This window comes from Phalangium opilio, unplaced genomic scaffold (genome assembly GCF_054372755.1).
Source record: "Phalangium opilio isolate 3A_F unplaced genomic scaffold, DU_Popi_V2 ptg000101l_1, whole genome shotgun sequence".
Taxonomy (NCBI): Eukaryota; Metazoa; Arthropoda; class Arachnida; order Opiliones; family Phalangiidae; genus Phalangium; species Phalangium opilio.
The window spans coordinates 9725622-9743814 of record NW_028324204.1 but is presented as its reverse complement, the minus strand read 5'-3'; the positions used below and the strand labels follow the sequence as shown (position 1 = coordinate 9743814).

The 18193-nt window shown below is 43.4% G+C and overlaps 4 non-coding genes across 4 annotated transcripts; all 4 read right to left on the bottom strand.

Annotated features, from left to right (window-relative positions):
- Positions 1-6166: 6166 nt before the first annotated feature.
- Positions 6167-6239, bottom strand: TRNAH-GUG (transfer RNA histidin (anticodon GUG)). The gene has a single exon. It is a non-coding gene; the product is annotated as a tRNA-His (tRNA).
- A 3695-nt stretch (positions 6240-9934) lies between these two features.
- Positions 9935-10007, bottom strand: TRNAH-GUG (transfer RNA histidin (anticodon GUG)). Its single transcript has one exon. It is a non-coding gene; the product is annotated as a tRNA-His (tRNA).
- Positions 10008-16108: 6101 nt separating this feature from the next.
- On the bottom strand, positions 16109-16181 carry TRNAI-GAU (transfer RNA isoleucine (anticodon GAU)). Its single transcript has one exon. It is a non-coding gene; the product is annotated as a tRNA-Ile (tRNA).
- A 756-nt stretch (positions 16182-16937) lies between these two features.
- TRNAH-AUG (transfer RNA histidin (anticodon AUG)) lies at positions 16938-17010 on the bottom strand. The gene has a single exon. It is a non-coding gene; the product is annotated as a tRNA-His (tRNA).
- Between the last annotated feature and the right edge of the window lie 1183 nt (positions 17011-18193).

The following is an 18193-nucleotide window of genomic DNA, read 5'->3' as shown; positions in this document are numbered from 1 at the left end:
GTGTTGTGAGGTCTCAGATGTGACGTAAAAAGTCAAGGTTTTTCCACAATACCTGACGAACATTTTAATTTTGGGCTTCCTTGGCGCAATGGTTAGCGCGTTCGACTGTTAACCGAAAGGTTGGTGGTTCGAGCCCAACCGGGAGAGGTGTTGTAGGGTCTCAGATGTAACGTAATAAGTCATAACTCAGTGCCGTCTTATCCATTGGGCCCGCTGGGCACTGGCCCAGGGGCCCCTTAAGAACAGGGGCCCCATAATTGTCAAATAATACTCATTTTACATTTCTTGTCAGAAGAAAACCACTAGAAAATATAAACTATTTTCCATCGGTCATTCAGTCTTTTCAATGAAAAATTTGGCCTTCGAACTTGAAAAATGTAAAACTAAAAATCTGAGACCTATAAGATAGTCACCCATTGCCTAGGCTTTTATGTTATCCCTCCTCCCCATGGCCTCACTTCACAACCGCACATCGGCTTATTTATTTAGTTTGAAACCTTCACTTTAAATCAGACTCAGTCTAAACTGTCACTTTGCCCATGCGCAGAGAGAAAACCTGGAATTTTCTCGCTCATTCTCGCTGTTAGGTGGCATGTGGATGTGGGGTACAAGTCTATTTCTTTCCCTGCTGAAAGTAGACAACTCTGTTTAAAATATAATGCCTATTATGAATAAAATTATGGCTGAGATGTTAGACAAATTATAAATAGAGATTATTAGTGATCAAATCAAAAATGAAACATAATACTTTGAGCGGTGCCCAGAAGATAAAACGAGCTGCGCAGGAGAAAGAGAAAGCTGACAAACTTCGCAAGGTAACATCATGAGAAGTGCTGAGCCTGGTAAAATTACTCTTTCAACAATATCACCGAAGCCCTCAACGACTACCACAGTTCCAACCGACATTGCAGTGGAGTCATCACTTGTTCCTACAACTGATCCAGATGAGGATATTCCACCAGTGGAAGTGCCTAAATGTGAAACGAAAACATCTTCCTTCCAGGAAACAGATGTAGGCTATGGGTAATCGGCAATCCTAACACAGTTGAATGCTGGATTCGAAATGGGCCGACATCTTGTCAGAACCATGAAAAGACCTTTCCAAGATACGCCGAGTGTATAAAGAGGATGGAGATAGCATTAGAATTCCAAGACAAGATATTTGCCAAAAAATGTGTTCAAACGTGAATTACGTAATGGCGATCCAAAAAATGATCGACTTCGATCCAATTCTAAAGGAATTTTCAAGGAAGAAAGTGCACAAATGTTTCTAGCTTTGCGTTCACTATTAAATTTGTAGACTTTCGTTTGAAGGAAATAATAAATATTTTTATTTCTCGATTAATTTGATTTGTATAGGGGATTAGGGGGCCCAATATACTGCACTGCCCAGGGGCCCATATAGCACCAAAGACGGCCCTGTCATAACTTATCCACAATACCTGACAACCATTTAATTTCTGAGCTTCCGTGGCTCAATGGTTAGCGCGTTCGGCTGTTAACCAATAGGTTGGTGGTTCGAGCCCATCCGGAAGCGGTGTTGTGAGGTCTCAGATGTGACGTAAAAAGTCAAGGTTTTTACACAATACCTGACGAGCATTTAATTTTTGGGCTTCCGTGGCGCAACCACCAACCTATTGGTTAACAGCCGAACGCGCTAACCATTGAGCCACGGAAGCCCAAAAATTAAATGTTCGTCAGGTATTGTGGAAAAACTCTGACATTTTACGTTACATCTGAGACCTCACAACACCGCTCCCGGATGGGCTCAAACCACCAACCTATTGGTTAACAGCCGAACGCGCTAACCTTTGAGCCACGGAAGCTCAGAAATTAAATGGTTGTCAGGTATTGTGGATAAGTTATGACTTTTTACGTTACATCTGAGACCCTACAACACCTCTTCCGGTTGGGCTCGAACCACCAACCTTTCGCTTAACAGCCGAACGCGCTAACCATTGCGCCAAGGAAGCCCAAAAATTTTAAGGGTCGTCAGGTATTGTGGCAAAACTTTGGCTTTCTACGTTACATTTGAGATCCCACACCACCGCTCCCGGGTGGGCTCGAACCACCAACCTATTGGTTAACAGCCGAACGCGCTAACCATTGAGCCACGGAAGCTCAGAAATTAAATGGTTGTCACGTATTGTGGATAAGTTTTGACTTTTTACGTTACATCTGAGACCTCACAACACCGCTCCCGGATGGGCTCAAACCACCAACCTATTGGTTAACAGCCGAACGCGCTAACCATTGCGCCACGGAAGCCCAAAAATTAAATGGTCGTCAGGTGTTGTGGAAAAAACCTTGACTCTTTACGTCACATCTGAGACGTCACAACACCGCTCCCGGATGGGCTCGAACCACACACCTGTTGGTTAACAACCGAACGCGCTAACCTTTGAGCCACGGAAGCTCAGAAATTAAATGGTTGTCAGGTATTGTGGATAAGTTTGACTTTTTACGTTACATCTGAGACCCTACAACACCTCTTCCGGTTGGGCTCGAACCACCAACCTTTCGGTTAACAGCCGAACGCGCTAACCATTGCGCCAAGGAAGCCCAAAAATTTAATGGTCGTCAGGTATTGTGGCAAAACTTTGGCTTTCTACGTTAGATTTGAGATCCCACACCACCGCTCCCGGGTGGGCTCGAACCACCAACCTATTGGTTAACAGCCGAACGCGCTAACCATTGCGCCACGGAAGTCCAAAAATTAAATGGTCGTCAGGTATTGTGGAAAAACTTTGGCTTTCTACGTTACGTTTGAGATCCCACAACGCCGCTCCCGGGTGGGCTCGAACCACTAACCTATTGGTTAACAGCTGAACGCGCTAACCATTGCGCCACGGAAGCCCAAAAATTAAATGCTCGTCATGTATTGTGTAAAAACCTTGACGTTTTACGTCACATCTGAGACCTCACAACACCGCTCCCGGATGGGCTCGAACCACCAACCTATTGGTTAACAGCTGAACGCGCTAACCATTGCGCCACGGAAGCCCAAAAATTAAATGCTCGTCAGGTATTGTGTAGAAACCTTCACTTTTTACGTCACATCTGAGACCTCACAACACCGCTCCCGGATGGGCTCGAACCACCAATCTATTGGTTAACAGCCGAACGCGCTAACCATTGAGCCACGGAAGCTCAGAAATTAAATGGTTGTCAGGTATTGTGGATAAGTTATGACTAATTAAAGCAAAAAGTATAAAAATAATGGTTTCAGTGAACATATGTTATTAAAAATCGAGGTGCATTTTTATTTATTGTTCAATCGAGATGAAATCACTTTTAATGAGTGTTTTATAGGGAATTAAGCTGAATTCGGTCAAACATTTCTCCAGAAAAAAATGCATTCAAAAGTGTACCGAAAAAATCGCATGTTTTTCTTCTTCAAGATACAAAATCCGTGAGTACGATTTCTTATTGAAAATTGAATTTTAACAGTTTTTTGAATGAATATCGTTACATTGCTTGAATTAAAGCAAAAAGTATAAAAATAATGGTTTCAGTGAATATATTTGAAAATAGTGAAGAAATACTCAAAATATGCTTCTTTGGCCGTGAAACGTCGATTTTGAAAATGTTATTAAAAATCGAGGTACATTTTTAATTATTGTTCAATCGAGATGAAATCACTTTTAATGAGTGTTTTATAGGGAATTAAGCTGAATTCGGTCAAACATTTCTCCAGAAAAAAATGCATTTAAAAATGTACCGAAAAAATCGCATGTTTTTTTTCTTCAAGATACAAAATCCGTGACATCGATTTCTTATTTAAAATTGAATTTTAACAGTTTATTGAATGAATATCGTTACATTTGCTTGAATTAACGCAAAAATTACAAAAATAATGGTTTCAGTGGTTATATTTGAAAATAGAGAACAAATACTCAAAATGTTTTTCTCAGGCCGAGTTACGTCGATTTTGAGAATGTTATTAAAAATCGAGGTACATTTTTATTTATTGTTCAATCGAGATGAAATCACTTTTAATGAGTGTTTTATAGGGAATTAAGCTGAATTCGGTCAAACATTTCTCCAGAAAAAAATGCATTCAAAAAATTACCGAAAAAATCGCAGGTTTTTCTTCTTCAAGACACAAAATCCGTGAATACGATTTCTTATTGAAAATTGAATTTTAACAGTTTTTTGAATGAATATCGTTACATTGCTTGAATTAAAGCAAAAAGTATTAAAATAATGGTTTCAATGAATATATTTGAAAATAGTGAAGAAATACTCAAAGTATGCTTCTTTGGCCGTGAAACGTCGATTTTGAAAATGTTGTTAAAAATCGAGGTAAATTTTTAATTATTGTTCAATCGAGATGAAATCACTTTCAATGAGTGTTTTATAGGGAATTAAGCTGAATTCGGTCAAACATTTCTCCAAAAAAAATGCATTCAAAAGTGTACCGAAAAAATCGCATGTTTTTCTTCTTCAAGATACAAAATCCGTGACAACGATTTCTTATTGAAAAATTGAATTTTAACAGTTTTTTGATTGAATATCGTTACATTTGCTTGAATTAAAGCAAAATGTATAAAAATAATGGTTTCAGTGAACATATTTGAAAATAGTGAAGAAATACTCAAAGTATGCTTCTTTGGCCGTGAAACATCGATTTTGAAATTGTTTGAGATCCCACATCACCGCTCCCGGGTGGGCTCAAACCACCAACCTATTGGTTAACAGCCGAACGCGCTAACCATTGAGCCACGGAAGCTCAGAAATTAAATGGTTGTCAGGTATTGTGGATAAGTTATGACTTATTACGTTACATCTGAGACCCTACAACACCTCTCCCGGTTGGGCGCGAACCACCAACCTTTCGGTTAACAGCCGAACGCGCTAACCATTGCGCCAAGGAAGCCCAAAAAATAAATGGTCGTCAGGTATTGTGGAAAAACATTGGCTTTCTACGTTACATTTGAGATCCCACATCACCCCTCCCGGGTGGGCTCGAACCACCAACCTATTGGTTAACAACCGAACGCGCTAACCATTGCGCCACGGAAGCCCAGAAACTAAATGGTCGTCAGGTATTGTGGAAAAAATTTGGTTTTCTACGTTACATGTGAGATCCCACAACACCGCTCCCGGGTGGGCTCAAACCACCAACCTATTGGTTAACAGCCGAACGCGCTAACCATTGAGCCACGCAAGCTCCCAGCCGAACGCGCAAACCATTGCGCCACGGAAGCACAAAAGTTAAATGCTCGTCAGGTATTGTGTAAAAACCTTGACTTTTTACGTCACATCTGAGACCTCACAACACCGCTCCCGGATGGGCTCGAACCACCAACCTATTGGTTAACAGCCGAACGCGCTAACCATTGCGCCACGGAAGCCCAAAAGTTAAATGCTCGTTAGGTATTGTGTAAAAACCTTGACTTTTTACGTCACATCTGAGACCTCACAACACCGCTCCCGGATGGGCTCGAACCACCAACCTATTGGTTAACAGCCGAACGCGCTAACCATTGCGCCACGGAAGCCCAAAAGTTAAATGCTCGTCAGGTATTATGTAAAAACCTTGACTTTTTACGTCACATCTGAGACCTCACAACACCGCTCCCGGATGGGGTCGAACCACCAACCTATTGTTTAACAGCCGAACGCGCTAACTATTGCGCCACGGAAGCCCAAAAATTAAATGGTCGTCAGGTATTGTGGAAAAACTTTGGCTTTCTACGTTACATTTGAGATCACACAACACCGCTCCCGGATGGGCTCGAACCACCAACCTATTGGTTAACAGCCGAACGCGCTAACCATTGATCCACGGAAGCTCAGAAATTAAATGGTTGTCAGGTATTGTGGAAAAACTTTGGCTTTCTACGTTACATTTGAGACCCCACAACACCTTTCCCGGGTGGGCTCGAACCACCAACCTTTCGATTAACAGCTGAACGCGCTAACCATTGCGCCACGGAAGCCCAAAAATTAAATGCTCGTCAGGTATTGTGTAAAAACCTTGACTTTTTACGTCACATCTGAGACCTCACAACACCGCTCCCGGATGGGCTCGAACCACCAACCTATTGGTTAACAGCCGAACGCGCTAACCATTGCGCCACGGAAGCCCAAAAGTTAAATGCTCGTCAGGTATTGTGTAAAAACCTTGACTTTTTACGTCAAATCTGAGACCTCACAACACCGCTCCCGGATGGGGTCGAACCACCAACCTATTGGTTCACAGCCGAACGCGCTAACCATTGCGCCACGGAAGCCCAAAAATTAAATGGTCGTCATTTATTGTGCAAAAACTTTGGCTTTCTACGTTACATTTGAGATCACACAACACCGCTCCCGGATGGGCTCGAACCACCAACCTATTGGTTAACAGCCGAACGCGCTAACCATTGCGCCACGGAAGCCCAAAAATTAAATGGTCGTCAGGTGTTGTGGAAAAAACCTTGACTCTTTACGTCACATCTGAGACGTCACAACACCGCTCCCGGATGGGCTCGAACCACACACCTGTTGGTTAACAACCGAACGCGCTAACCTTTGAGCCACGGAAGCTCAGAAATTAAATGGTTGTCAGGTATTGTGGATAAGTTTGACTTTTTACGTTACATCTGAGACCCTACAACACCTCTTCCGGTTGGGCTCGAACCACCAACCTTTCGGTTAACAGCCGAACGCGCTAACCATTGCGCCAAGGAAGCCCAAAAATTTAATGGTCGTCAGGTATTGTGGCAAAACTTTGGCTTTCTACGTTACATTTGAGATCCCACACCACCGCTCCCGGTTGGGCTCGAACCACCAACCTATTGGTTAACAGCCGAACGCGCTAACCATTGCGCCACGGAAGTCCAAAAATTAAATGGTCGTCAGGTATTGTGGAAAAACTTTGGCTTTCTACGTTACGTTTGAGATCCCACAACGCCGCTCCCGGGTGGGCTCGAACCACTAACCTATTGGTTAACAGCTGAACGCGCTAACCATTGCGCCACGGAAGCCCAAAAATTAAATGCTCGTCAGGTATTGTGTAAAAACCTTGACTTTTTACGTCACATCTGAGACCTCACAACACCGCTCCCGGATGGGCTCGAACCACCAACCTATTGGTTAACAGCTGAACGCGCTAACCATTGCGCCACGGAAGCCCAAAAATTAAATGCTCGTCAGGTATTGTGTAAAAACCTTCACTTTTTACGTCACATCTGAGACCTCACAACACCGCTCCCGGATGGGCTCGAACCACCAATCTATTGGTTAACAGCCGAACGCGCTAACCATTGAGCCACGGAAGCTCAGAAATTAAATGGTTGTCAGGTATTGTGGATAAGTTATGACTAATTAAAGCAAAAAGTATAAAAATAATGGTTTCAGTGAACATATGTTATTAAAAATCGAGGTGCATTTTTATTTATTGTTCAATCGAGATGAAATCACTTTTAATGAGTGTTTTATAGGGAATTAAGCTGAATTCGGTCAAACATTTCTCCAGAAAAAAATGCATTTAAAAATGTACCGAAAAAATCGCATGTTTTTTTTCTTCAAGATACAAAATCCGTGACATCGATTTCTTATTTAAAATTGAATTTTAACAGTTTTTTGAATGAATATCGTTACATTTGCTTGAATTAAAGCAAAATGTATAAAAATAATGGTTTCAGTGAACATATTTGAAAATAGTGAAGAAATACTCAAAGTATGCTTCTTTGGCCGTGAAACGTCGATTTTGAAAATGTTGTTAAAAATCGAGGTAAATTTTTAATTATTGTTCAATCGAGATGAAATCACTTTCAATGAGTGTTTTATAGGGAATTAAGCTGAATTCGGTCAAACATTTCTCCAGAAAAAAATGCATTCAAAAAATTACCGAAAAAATCGCAGGTTTTTCTTCTTCAAGACACAAAATCCGTGAATACGATTTCTTATTGAAAATTGAATTTTAACAGTTTTTTGAATGAATATCGTTACATTGCTTGAATTAAAGCAAAAAGTATTAAAATAATGGTTTCAATGAATATATTTGAAAATAGTGAAGAAATACTCAAAGTATGCTTCTTTGGCCGTGAAACGTCGATTTTGAAAATGTTGTTAAAAATCGAGGTAAATTTTTAATTATTGTTCAATCGAGATGAAATCACTTTCAATGAGTGTTTTATAGGGAATTAAGCTGAATTCGGTCAAACATTTCTCCAAAAAAAATGCATTCAAAAGTGTACCGAAAAAATCGCATGTTTTTCTTCTTCAAGATACAAAATCCGTGACAACGATTTCTTATTGAAAAATTGAATTTTAACAGTTTTTTGATTGAATATCGTTACATTTGCTTGAATTAAAGCAAAATGTATAAAAATAATGGTTTCAGTGAACATATTTGAAAATAGTGAAGAAATACTCAAAGTATGCTTCTTTGGCCGTGAAACATCGATTTTGAAATTGTTTGAGATCCCACATCACCGCTCCCGGGTGGGCTCAAACCACCAACCTATTGGTTAACAGCCGAACGCGCTAACCATTGAGCCACGGAAGCTCAGAAATTAAATGGTTGTCAGGTATTGTGGATAAGTTATGACTTATTACGTTACATCTGAGACCCTACAACACCTCTCCCGGTTGGGCGCGAACCACCAACCTTTCGGTTAACAGCCGAACGCGCTAACCATTGCGCCAAGGAAGCCCAAAAAATAAATGGTCGTCAGGTATTGTGGAAAAACATTGGCTTTCTACGTTACATTTGAGATCCCACATTACCCCTCCCGGGTGGGCTCGAACCACCAACCTATTGGTTAACAACCGAACGCGCTAACCATTGCGCCACGGAAGCCCAAAAACTAAATGGTCGTCAGGTATTGTGGAAAAACTTTGGTTTTCTACGTTACATGTGAGATCCCACAACACCGCTCCCGGGTGGGCTCAAACCACCAACCTATTGGTTAACAGCTGAACGCGCTAACCATTGCGCCACGGAAGCCCAAAAATTAAATGCTCGTCAGGTATTGTGTAAAAACCTTGAATTTTTACGTCACATCTGAGACCTCACAACACCGCTCCCGGATGGGCTCGAACTACCAACCTATTGGTTAACAGCCGAACGCGCTAACCATTGAGCCACGCAAGCTCCCAGCCGAACGCGCTAACCATTGCGCCACGGAAGCACAAAAGTTAAATGCTCGTCAGGTATTGTATAAAAACCTTGACTTTTTACGTCACATCTGAGACCTCACAACACCGCTCCCGGATGGGCTCGAACCACCAACCTATTGGTTAACAGCCGAACGCGCTAACCATTGCGCCACGGAAGCCCAAAAGTTAAATGCTCGTTAGGTATTGTGTAAAAACCTTGACTTTTTACGTCACATCTGAGACCTCACAACACCGCTCCCGGATGGGCTCGAACCACCAACCTATTGGTTAACAGCCGAACGCGCTAACCATTGCGCCACGGAAGCCCAAAAGTTAAATGCTCGTCAGGTATTATGTAAAAACCTTGACTTTTTACGTCACATCTGAGACCTCACAACACCGCTCCCGGATGGGGTCGAACCACCAACCTATTGGTTAACAGCCGAACGCGCTAACTATTGCGCCACGGAAGCCCAAAAATTAAATGGTCGTCAGGTATTGTGGAAAAACTTTGGCTTTCTACGTTACATTTGAGACCCCACAACACCTTTCCCGGGTGGGCTCGAACCACCAACCTTTCGATTAACAGCTGAACGCGCTAACCATTGCGCCACGGAAGCCCAAAAATTAAATGCTCGTCAGGTATTGTGTAAAAACCTTGACTTTTTACGTCACATCTGAGACCTCACAACACCGCTCCCGGATGGGCTCGAACCACCAACCTATTGGTTAACAGCCGAACGCGCTAACCATTGCGCCACGGAAGCCCAAAAGTTAAATGCTCGTCAGGTATTGTGTAAAAACCTTGACTTTTTACGTCAAATCTGAGACCTCACAACACCGCTCCCGGATGGGGTCGAACCACCAACCTATTGGTTCACAGCCGAACGCGCTAACCATTGCGCCACGGAAGCCCAAAAATTAAATGGTCGTCATTTATTGTGCAAAAACTTTGGCTTTCTACGTTACATTTGAGATCCCACAACACCGCTCCCGGATGGGCTCGAACCACCAACCTATTGGTTAACAGCCGAACGTGCTAACCATTGCGCCACGGAAGCCCAAAAATTAAATGGTCGTCAGGTATTGTGGAAAAACTTTGGCTTTCTACGTTACATTTGAGATCACACAACACCGCTCCCGGATGGGCTCGAACCACCAACCTATTGGTTAACAGCCGAACGCGCTAACCATTGCGCCACGGAAGCCCAAAAATTAAATGGTCGTCAGGTGTTGTGGAAAAAACCTTGACTCTTTACGTCACATCTGAGACGTCACAACACCGCTCCCGGATGGGCTCGAACCACACACCTGTTGGTTAACAACCGAACGCGCTAACCTTTGAGCCACGGAAGCTCAGAAATTAAATGGTTGTCAGGTATTGTGGATAAGTTTGACTTTTTACGTTACATCTGAGACCCTACAACACCTCTTCCGGTTGGGCTCGAACCACCAGCCTTTCGGTTAACAGCCGAACGCGCTAACCATTGCGCCAAGGAAGCCCAAAAATTTAATGGTCGTCAGGTATTGTGGCAAAACTTTGGCTTTCTACGTTACATTTGAGATCCCACACCACCGCTCCCGGTTGGGCTCGAACCACCAACCTATTGGTTAACAGCCGAACGCGCTAACCATTGCGCCACGGAAGCCCAAAAATTAAATGTTCGTCAGGTATTGTGGAAAAACTTTGGCTTTCTACGTTACGTTTGAGATCCCACAACGCCGCTCCCGGGTGGGCTCGAACCACTAACCTATTGGTTAACAGCTGAACGCGCTAACCATTGCGCCACGGAAGCCCAAAAATTAAATGCTCGTCAGGTATTGTGTAAAAACCTTGACTTTTTACGTCACATCTGAGACCTCACAACACCGCTCCCGGATGGGCTCGAACCACCAACCTATTGGTTAACAGCTGAACGCGCTAACCATTGCGCCACGGAAGCCCAAAAATTAAATGCTCGTCAGGTATTGTGTAAAAACCTTCACTTTTTACGTCACATCTGAGACCTCACAACACCGCTCCCGGATGGGCTCGAACCACCAATCTATTGGTTAACAGCCGAACGCGCTAACCATTGAGCCACGGAAGCCCAGAAATTAAATGGTTGTCAGGTATTGTGGATAAGTTATGACTAATTAAAGCAAAAAGTATAAAAATAATGGTTTCAGTGAACATATGTTATTTAAAATCGAGGTGCATTTTTATTTATTGTTCAATCGAGATGAAATTACTTTTAATGAGTGTTTTATAGGGAATTAAGCTGAATTCGGTCAAACATTTCTCCAGAAAAAAATGCATTCAAAAGTGTACCGAAAAAATCGCATGTTTTTCTTCTTCAAGATACAAAATCCGTGAGTACGATTTCTTATTGAAAATTGAATTTTAACAGTTTTTTGAATGAATATCGTTACATTGCTTGAATTAAAGCAAAAAGTATAAAAATAATGGTTTCAGTGAATATATTTGAAAATAGTGAAGAAATACTCAAAATATGCTTCTTTGGCCGTGAAACGTCGATTTTGAAAATGTTATTAAAAATCGAGGTACATTTTTAATTATTGTTCAATCGAGATGAAATTACTTTTAATGAGTGTTTTATAGGGAATTAAGCTGAATTCGGTCAAACATTTCTCCAGAAAAAAATGCATTTAAAAATGTACCGAAAAAATCGCATGTTTTTTTTCTTCAAGATACAAAATCCGTGACATCGATTTCTTATTTAAAATTGAATTTTAACAGTTTATTGAATGAATATCGTTACATTTGCTTGAATTAACGCAAAAATTACAAAAATAATGGTTTCAGTGGTTATATTTGAAAATAGAGAACAAATACTCAAAATGTTTTTCTCAGGTCGAGTTACGTCGATTTTGAGAATGTTATTAAAAATCGAGGTACATTTTTATTTATTGTTCAATCGAGATGAAATCACTTTTAATGAGTGTTTTATAGGGAATTAAGCTGAATTCGGTCAAAAATTTCTCCAGAAAAAAATGCATTCAAAAGTGTACCGAAAAAATCGCATGTTTTTCTTCTTCAAGATACAAAATCCGTGACAACGATTTCTTATTGAAAAATTGAATTTTAACAGTTTTTTGATTGAATATCGTTACATTTGCTTGAATTAAAGCAAAATGTATAAAAATAATGGTTTCAGTGAACATATTTGAAAATAGTGAAGAAATACTCAAAGTATGCTTCTTTGGCCGTGAAACATCGATTTTGAAATTGTTTGAGATCCCACATCACCGCTCCCGGGTGGGCTCAAACCACCAACCTATTGGTTAACAGCCGAACGCGCTAACCATTGAGCCACGGAAGCCCAAAAAATAAATGGTCGTCAGGTATTGTGGAAAAACATTGGCTTTCTACGTTACATTTGAGATCCCACAACAACGCTCCCGGGTGGGCTCGAACCACCAACCTTTCGGTTAACAGCCGAACGCGCTAACCATTGCGCAACGGAAGCCCAAATATTAAAAGGTCGTCAGTTATTGTGGAAAATCCTTGACTTTTTACGTCACATTTGCGACCTCACAACACCGCTCCCGGGAGGGCTCAAACCATCAGTCTTTTGAATAACAGCTGAACGCGCTAACCATTGCGCCACGGAAGCCCAAAATTTAAATGGTCGTCAGGTGCTGTGGAAAAACTGACATTTTACGTTACATCTGAGACCTCACAACACCGCTCCCGGATGGGCTCGAACCACCAACCTATTGGTTATCAGCCGAACGCGCTACCCATTGAGCCACGGAAGCTCAGTAATTAATTGGTTGTCAGGTATTGTGGAGAAACTCTGACTTTTTACGTTATATCTGAGACCCAACAAAACGCTCCCGGAGGGGCTCGAACCAACAACCTTTTGAATAACAGCTGAGCGCACTAACCATTGCGCCACGGAAGCCCAAAAATTAAATGTTCGTCAGGTATTGTGGAAAAACTCTGACTTTTCACGTTACATCTGAGACACCACAAAACGCTCCCGGATGGGCTCGAACCACCAAACTTTCGGTTCGTCAGTTATTGTGGAAAACGTTTGACTTTTTACGTTACATCTGAGACCTCACAACACCGCTCCCAGATGGGCTCGAACCACCAACCTATTGGTTAACAGCCGAACGCGCTAACCATTGAGCCACGGAAGTTCAGAAATTAATGTTTGTCCCGTATTGTGAAAAAGTTTTGACTTTTTACGCTACATCTGAGACCCCACAACACCTCTCCTGGGTGGGCTCGAAACACCAACCTTTCGGTTAACTGCTGAACGCGCTAACCATTGCGCCACGGCAGCCCAAATATTAAATGGTCGTCAGGTATTGTGGAAAAACCTCGACTTTTTACGTCACATCTGAGACATCACAACACTGCTCCCGGGTACGCTCGAACCACCAACCTTTCGGTTAACAGCCGAACGCGCTAACCATAGCGCAACGGAAGCCCAAATATTAAATGGTCGTCAGGTATTGAGGTAAAACTTTGACTTTTTACTTCACATCTGAGACCTCACAGCACCGCTCCCGGATGGGCTCGAACCACCAACCTTTCGGTTAACAGCCGAACGCGCTAACCATTGCGCCACGGACGCCCAAAAATTAAATGGTCGTCAGGTATTGTGGAAAAACTTTGGCTATTTACGTTACATTTGAGATCCCAAAACACCGCTCCCGGGTGGGCTCGAACCACCAACCTATTGGTTAACAGCCGAACGCGCTAACCATTGCGCCAAGGAAGCCCAAAAATTAAATGGTAGTCAGGTATTGTGGAAAAACTTTGGCTTTCTACGTTACATTTGAGATCCCACAACACCGCTCCCGGGTGGGCTCGAACCACCAACCTTTCGATTAATAGCTGGACGCGCTAATTATTGCGCCACGGAAGCCCAAAAATTAAATGTTCGTCAGGTATTGTGGAAAAACTCTGACATTTTACGTTACATCTGAGACGTCACAACACTTCTCCCGGATGGGCTCGAACCACCAACCTATTGGTTAACAGCCGAACGCGCTAACCAGTGAGCCACAGAAGCTCAGAAATTAAATGGTTGTTAGGTATTGTGGATAAGTTATGACTTTTTACGTTACATCTGAGACCCTACAGCACCTCTCCAAGGTGGGCTCGAACCACCAACCTTTCGGTCAACAGCCGAACGCGCTAACCATTGCGCCAAGGAAGCCCAAAAATTAAATGGTAGTCAGGTATTGTGGAAAAACTTTGGCTTTCTACGTTACATTTGAGATCCCACAACACCGCTCCCGGGTGGGCTCGAACCACCAACCTTTCGATTAATAGCTGGACGCGCTAATTATTGCGCCACGGAAGCCCAAAAATTAAATGTTCGTCAGGTATTGTGGAAAAACTCTGACATTTTACGTTACATCTGAGACGTCACAACACTTCTCCCGGATGGGCTCGAACCACCAACCTATTGGTTAACAGCCGAACGCGCTAACCAGTGAGCCACAGAAGCTCAGAAATTAAATGGTTGTTAGGTATTGTGGATAAGTTATGACTTTTTACGTTACATCTGAGACCCTACAGCACCTCTCCAAGGTGGGCTCGAACCACCAACCTTTCGGTCAACAGCCGAACGCGCTAACCATTGCGCCAAGGAAGCCCAAAAATTAAATGGTAGTCAGGTATTGTGGAAAAACTTTGGCTTTCTACGTTACATTTGAGATCCCACAACACCGCTCCCGGGTGGGCTCGAACCACCAACCTTTCGATTAATAGCTGGACGCGCTAATTATTGCGCCACGGAAGCCCAAAAATTAAATGTTCGTCAGGTATTGAGGTAAAACTTTGACTTTTTACTTCACATCTGAGACCACGCAACACCGCTCCCGGATGGGCTCGAACCACCAACCTTTCGATTAACAGCTGAACGCGCTAACCATTGCGCCACGGAAGCCCAAAAATTAAATGCTCGTCAGGTATTGTGGAAAAACTCTGACATTTTACGTAACATTTGAGACGTCACAACACGGCTCCCGGATGGGCTCGAACCACCAACCTTTCGGTTAACAGCCGAACGCGCTAACCATAGCGCAACGGAAGCCCAAAAATTAAATTTTCGTCAGGTATTGAGGTAAAACTTTGACTTTTTACTTCACATCTGAGACCACGCAACACCGCTCCCGGATGGGCTCGAACCACCAACCTTTCGATTAACAGCTGAACGCGCTAACCATTGCGCCACGGAAGCCCAAAAATTAAATGCTCGTCAGGTATTGTGGAAAAACTCTGACATTTTACGTTACATCTGAGACGTCACAACACCGCCCCCGGGAGGACTCGAACCACCAACCTATTGGTTAACAGCCGAACGCTCTAACCATTGAGCCACGGAAGCCCAAAAATTAAATGCTCGTCAGGTATTGTGGAAAAACTCTGACATTTTACGTTACATCTGAGACGTCACAACAATTCTCCCGGATGGGCTCGAACCACCAACCTATTGGTTTACAGCCGAACGCGCTAACCATTGCGCCAAGGAAGCCCAAAAATTAAATGGTAGTCAGGTATTGTGGAAAAACTTTGGCTTTCTACGTTACATTTGAGATCCCACAACACCGCTCCCGGGTGGGCTCGAACCACCAACCTTTCGATTAATAGCTGGACGCGCTAATTATTGCTCCACGGAAGCCCAAAAATTAAATGTTCGTCAGGTATTGTGGAAAAACTCTGACATTTTACGTAACATTTGAGACGTCACAACACGGCTCCCGGATGGGCTCGAACCACCAACCTTTCGGTTAACAGCCGAACGCGCTAACCATTGCGCTACGGAAGCCCAAATATTAAAAGGTCGTCAGTTATTGTGGAAAATCCTTGACTTTTTACGTCACATTTGCGACCTCACAACACCGGTCCCGGGAGGGCTCAAACCACCAGTCTTTTGAATAACAGCTGAACGCGCTAACCATTGCGCCACGGAAGCCCAAAATTTAAATGGTCGTCAGGTGCTGTGGAAAAACTATGACATTTTACGTTACATCTGAGACCTCACAACACCGCTCCCGGATGGGCTCGAACCACCAACCTATTGGTTATCAGCCGAACGCGCTAACCATTGAGCCACGGAAGCTCAGTAATTAAATGTTCGTCAGGTATTGTGGAAAAACTCTGACTTTTCACGTTACATCTGAGACACCACAAAACGCTCCAGGATGGCCTCCAACCACCAAACTTTCGGTTCGTCAGTTATTGTGGAAAACGTTTGACTTTTTACGTTACATCTGAGACCTCACAACACCGCTCCCAGATGGGCTCGAACCACCAACCTATTGGTTAACAGCCGAACGCGCTAACCATTGAGCCACGGAAGTTCAGAAATTAAATGTTTGTCCCGTATTGTGAAAAAGTTTTGACTTTTTAGGCTACATCTGAGACCCCACAACACCTCTCCTGGTTGGGCTCGAAACACCAACCTTTCGGTTAACTGCTGAACGCGCTAACCATTGCGCCACGGAAGCCCAAATATTAAATGGTCGTCAGGTATTGTGGAAAAACCTCGACTTTTTACGTCACATCTGAGACATCACAACACCGCTCCCGGGTACGCTCGAACCACCAACCTTTCGGTTAACAGCCGAACGCGCTAACCATTGCGCCACGGAAGCCCAAATATTAAATGGTCGTCAGGTATTGTGGAAAACCCTCGACTTTTTACGTCACATCTGAGACATCACAACACCGCTCCCGGGTACGCTCGAACCACCAACCTTTTGAATAACAGTTGAGCGCGCTAACCATTGCGCCACGGAAGCCCAAAAATTAAATGTTCGTCAGGTATTGTGGAAAAACTCTGACTTTTTACGTCACATCTGAGACCTCACAACACCGCTCCCGGATGGGCACGAACCACCAACCTTTCGGTTCATAGCCGAACGCGCTAACCAATGCGCCACGGAAACCCAAAAATTCAATCGTCGTCAGGTATTGTGGAAAAACTTTGGTTTTTACGTTACATTACAGATCCCACAACACCACTCCCGGGTGGGCTCGAACCACTAACCTTTCGATTAACAGCTGGACGCGCTAATTATTGCGCCACGGAAGCCCAAAAATGAAATGTTCGTCAGGTATTGTGGAAAAACTCCGACATTTTACGTAACATCTGAGACGTCACAACACCGCTCCCGGATGGGCTCGAACCACCAACCTCTCGGTTAACAGCCGAACGCGCTAACCATTGCGCCACGGACGCCCAAAAATGAAATGTTCGTCAGGTATTGAGGTAAAACTTAGGCTATTTACGTTACATTTGAGATCCCAAAACACCGCTCCCGGGTGGGCTCGAACCACCAACCTATTGGTTAAAAGCCGAACGCGCTAACAATTGAGCCACGGAAGCTCAGAAAATAAATGGTTATCACGTATTATGGAAAAAGTTTGACTTTTCACGCTACATCTGAGACCTCACAACACCGCTCCCGGATGGGCTCGAACCACCAACCTTTCGATTAACAGCCGAACGCGCTAACCATTCGCCACGGACGCCCAAAAAAAAAATGGTCGTCAGGTATTGTGGAAAAACTCTGACATTTTACGTTACATCTGAGACGTCACAACACCTCTCCCGGATGAGCTCGAACCACCAACCTATTGGTTAACAGCCGAACGCGCTAACCATTGCGCCACTGAAGCCCAAAAATTAAATTTTCGTCAGGTATTGAGGTAAAACTTTGACTTTTTACTTCACATCTGAGACCTCACAACACCGCTCCCGGATGGGCTCGAACCACCAACCTTTCGATTAACAGCTGAACGCGCTAACCATTGCGCCACTGAAGCCCAAAAATTAAATGCTCGTCAAGTATTGTGGAAAAACTCTGACATTTTACGTTACATCTGAGACGTCACAACACTTCTCCCGGATGGGCTCGAACCACCAACCTATTGCTTAACAGCTGAACGCGCTAACCATTGAGCCACGGAAGCCCAAAAATTAAATGTTCGTCAGGTATTGTGGAAAAACTCTGATATTTTACGTTACATCTGAGACGTCACAACACTTCTCCCGGATGGGCTCGAACCACCAACCTATTAGTTAACAGCCGAACGCGCTAACCATTGAGCCACGGAAGCTCAGAAAAT